Raw genomic sequence first — 4,789 nt, 5'->3', positions numbered from 1 at the left:
TCTTTCTTTCTTTCTTTCTTTCTTTCTTTCTTTCTTTCTTTCTTTCTTCCTTCCTTCCTTCCTTCCTTCCTACAAAGAATAAACTTTATTGGAAATTCAGCATCAGTTTCTCTATTTGCCCCTCCCTGTGATTTTGGGTGGTGTGAGGAATGGAATTGCTGTCTGGTACAGACTGGAGGAGATCTTGTTGACGTAGTAGAGGCCCGCCATTGAAAAGGTGAAGCAGGTGGTAATGCAGACTTGGTGTTTGAGGCCAGATGCAAAGAAAGCCAACAGGAGACAGAGAAGAATCTCAGGGAAGATCTTTGTTTGGAATCCTTTGCCAAAGACAGCATTCTCCAGGTTACTGATGGCAGTGAGAGAGAAGACTAAAAGGCTGGAGCCCAGCAGGCCCACTCTTGATGGTGAGCCACTGGGTGCAGGCCAGGTGGAGGCTACACATGTGCATCCCGAGAAACAGCAGCAGGGACAGCAGGGAGGAGAGTGCAGCCAGGTGCCGATACCCATGGCCGCCATCATGTCCTCCCGCTGGGTCCTATTGCTGCTCCTGGCCAAGAAAGAAGGGCACCCAACTGGAGTGGTTGTTGTGCCTGTCATCCCCTCGTATTTTTCCTTTTGATATTCCTTAAGACACACTCAAAATGTTTTATTTATTTTTAAAGATGTACTTATTTTTGAGAGAGAGAGAGAGAAAGCGCGCACACAAGAGGGGGTGGCGGGTAGGGGGGAGGTCGACAGAGGGAGTGAGAAACTCAATCAAACTCCACACTGAGCCTGGATCCCCATGGGAGCTCAATCTCACAACCCTTAGATCATGACCTGAGCTATAAACCAAGAATGGACCCCTCACCACTGCGCCACCCAGGCACCCCTAAAATTCTTTTATATTAAGACTAAGTGCCAGAGGAGTAGCTGATCGAGCCATTTTCCGAAAGTGACTCTAAACTACTCCTTTACAGCTGTCTTCAACAACTTGGTACCCTTTACAACACAATAAAAAAAGCTAAGACGTGGTGTAGTGTCTCTTTAAAATAAGAAGCCTAATTAGAAGACGCTCTAGCATCCGGGCACCTGGAGGCCTATTTCTCCCCACGCCCCCCACCGGCCTGAAATCCTGGACCAATTGCAGAGTGGCAGTAGCTCCTACGTGTTCTCATTGGTCTGCACCCAAGATGAAGGCGGGGCTTTGAGTATAAAAAAGAGGAAGGCGAGCGAGGTTGTTTCTGGCTCTGCTGCTGCGGGTTGTTAGCTGGTGGTTAGTGAGTGAATGTAGTCTAAAGTTTTGCACGCGTGCTGGTAGCTGAAATGTTCTCTGCTGGTTAGGAGGGGGCAAGTGGAAAGCCCCAAGCTTCTCCTAGATTTCAAGGGAAATTTTGGGTAGCTTACTTTAGAAATGAAAGATGAGTGAAGAAAAGGACAAGGGAATCTAAGCAAACAAAGCATGAAGCCAGCCATTTGCAGACAAAACATCTCCTAGGAGGTTGTTACTTCCTGAAGTCACTTTATCAGGCCTATCTTCCTTGAAATACAGATGGAGGAGAAACTTTTCTAACAGCGTCCTAAGGGAAGTTCTTGGAGAAACTTGACAACTGAAACTTCAGTTTTGAGTTTTCTCAAGCTCAAGTCTTACTGAGCAGTCACCTGCTTTTAGTTGGCTTCTCTTTAACCTCTAGCTTAGAAGATACTTCAGCAAAATCACTCTTCCAGTTTAGTGCAGCTGTATAAACTCTTAACAGTGTGTAGTTCTTATGCTTGAGGTAAATTCACTAATCTTGCTTTCCTTATAAATCTTCTAAATGCTTTTTTCCTAGCCTTCATCTGGAGTCGTGAAGTCTCCATTGGAAGCTCCTGTTTAAAGTAATGGCAGAAATTGAGGGAAAACTACTTCTCCCCTGATTTAGAGACTAAATTTGGATCGGCTTAGCTGGAAAATAGGGGCAGAAAATGTAGAGTATTACTGAATTACATTCCTTTGAGAAAAGGCAGTGTCTTTAGTGATATGTAGTGAAGGACTAAAAACTCCAGGCTTCATGTAGCTTTTGAGTCTTCTTACCAGGGAGTTAAGGTTTTTAAATAGTGCTCTAGAAAGCAGTTGCCTGACCTGAAAAGTATAGAAAAACCTGTGGGCTGAAACTCCCCTACTTGAATGTGGAGTTGAGGGGGAAATGTATAACCTTGGGCTTTTCGTGAGAACTGCTTACCTGAGTGCACTTTTCTGATGAGTGAATGGATAGAACTCTTTACAGTGGGGATAATGAGGAAAGGATCTGTTTAGATGGCTACCTAGAGCACTATGAGAATTGTGAGGCTTCCTTGAGTTTGAGGAAGTGTCCTGAAGAAAAGGAATGTGTCTTCGTAACAGACTGATCAAGAGTATCTTATGTGGTGGATAGATTATCTTGACCATGATTTCCCGAGTGCTACGTAGCAAATTGTGTTGCAGTTTGTGTTCAGCCATGTAAAGCTGTTTTTTTGTAAAAATCTATCTAAACCCCTAGGTCTACCTGCTCTAAGGAAAAACCTGGAAAAATGGGGCAGAAGCATAAGGATACACAACTTCGTCTACCCTCATCTCCATGAGTGGGGAGTTAATTTTGGTAATACTGTGTTTACGAAGGAAGTAGGGCTTAAGAGCCTTGTAGATCTTGTGCTCAAATGCGTAGTTCTGGGTTGAGCAATTCGCTTGATGTAGAATCACTTAATGATGAGATCTGGGATCTCGAGTCCCAGCCTTTCCAAAGGGCACTGCTGGTTAATGGTTACAATTAGAACTGGGGTGTGGAGCCAGAGTGGGATGGGGGGAGGGGACTCCAACAAGATGAAGCCCCAGGACAGCAGTGAGTGGCTAAGCTTCTCCATGGCTGCCCAACACTGAAAACCAATTTTCTCATTACTCATCCTGTAGAGTTCTCGGCTGTAACTGTCTCTTTACTGATAGCAAAATTTCTCTGCTTCTAATAATTCCAGAAGCCAGTATACCAATATTAGTGACTTAACGGTCAACCAAGAATACACTTAAACATAAGTGAAGTCTAAGATAAAGTGCATGGTATATTTTGTCTACTAGCCCCCCTTCCACTTCTGTAAACCTCATTAACTATAGAAGCCAAAGGAAATAAAAAGCAAACCATATACACAAATCGAGAAAATATTTCAGTGGATAGCTGGACAAAACATTGACCCCTCAATGGAAAACTGGAGACACGGAAAAGTTGCTTTTTTTTTTTCACCTTAGAAACGCTGGGCAAAACCATTGACCCCCTCCTGGTGGCCTAATTGAAGGACTCAACTGCAGGTGAGTCCCATGAAACTGGCGTCTCTGTTGCTGTTACTGCAGAGGCTTCTGGAGCCACATGACTCTAGCACACCAGGGTATGATGAAGGGTTAAGAGACCAGCTTGTAGCTAAGACTGTAATTGGAGATGGAGGAGAAGAGATCGAATATCAAGCTTTTTAAATGTCCAACTTCTTTTAGAATAAGACCTGGAATAGCTCAGGATTCTCCTCCGCCAGTGGGAATTTGGCCAGGCTTTAGAGCGTTTCATCTGTGTGGATACCTCTGAGCTCTGGTCTGATGCGCAGCCTGTCTGCTTTCAGGCCTACTGAACTCAGTTCAGCCCAAACCTCCTAGGTTTTCTCTTAAAACTTGTCTGGGATTTAGCTCTTTGTAACTCAAACTGACTAGTTTTCAGGGTGGCGTTAATAGAAATGCTTCAGTTGTATCAAGACCATTTTGGGTTCAACTCACTTCTTGGGTTCCTGCTTAGTATCCAGCACTTAGAACTGCTCAGCACCAGAGTTCAGTGCTACTTTCCTAGGAAACTGGTTGTTTGCTGTATCTTATTTCTTAGCACCAAATCTTCAATTGTCCTTAATCAAAAACCAGTATAATTACCTCAGTTGTAGTCAGCCACTGAGATAAGTACAAGCAAGAGGAGTAGGAAAACTCTCAAAGGTGAGAGAATTCAATGATAAATCGTCACAAGGTGAACTAAAACTTCTGCCTCTAGGAGAAGCTGTGTGTTTCTCAGTAGGATTTTGTTAAAGGTAGCACTCTGAATATCAAGACCCTCTCCCACCATAAATCTACATGTAGGTGAGGCAATATTCTCCTAATTCAAGCCAGTGGGCTTTGAACTTTATCTTGATGCATAACAGAAGTCTGCTCTAGGAGCTGCAGGGGACAATGTATACTTTCACCAGCTTACTGTCCCATCGGGCCCAGAGAATATCCAAGTTTACTGGGGGAAGTAGTTGAAAATGTTTAAATGTGATACTTAAGCTTGTTGAAAACTCACCCACTAGTTTGTCTTTTAAAAAACAGTCCCTTTTCAACACCCAGTTTGTGGCTTACCTAACATTTAGATTTTCTGTAGACTCTAGTGGAAGACCTTTGGGTAGGCTGTGCTTACGCTGCTGGAAGCACTTGACATTTCCTTTTTGGATGGAATGGATTATGTGGGCAATTCAAACAAATAGCAGTACTTACAGACGAAAATAAAATAAAATTTCAAATAAGAAAAAAAAAACCCAGTCCCTTTTAAGGAAGACACGTCAAGCTTGAAGCTGTGATTACAGCATTAACTTCTCCAAATTCTCAGGGTCCCTTTAGGGGAAACTCCATGTCTAGGCCTAATCTCCTTTCTTCCTCTGGCAAATTTGAGTAGAAATGGCCTCACTGCGGGCCTTTTAGGCTTCTGTGATGTGTTTCAGTGTTAAGTTTGAGGTCTTGAATGGAGATGGAGAAAAGGCTCCAAAGGAAGCTTCAGCCTATGGTTCTGAGTACTTG

General features: G+C 43.5%; 1 pseudogene; it reads right to left on the bottom strand.

Moving 5' to 3' along the window:
- Nucleotides 1-102: 102 nt before the first annotated feature.
- On the bottom strand, nt 103-516 carry LOC117804339 (annotated as a pseudogene).
- Nucleotides 517-4,789: the final 4,273 nt, after the last annotated feature.

The sequence above is a fragment of the Ailuropoda melanoleuca genome, chromosome 11 (assembly GCF_002007445.2).
Source record: "Ailuropoda melanoleuca isolate Jingjing chromosome 11, ASM200744v2, whole genome shotgun sequence".
NCBI classification, from domain to species: Eukaryota; Metazoa; Chordata; class Mammalia; order Carnivora; family Ursidae; genus Ailuropoda; species Ailuropoda melanoleuca.
The sequence above is the reverse complement of the archived record's forward strand: the minus strand, read 5'-3'. Positions and strand labels throughout refer to the sequence as shown.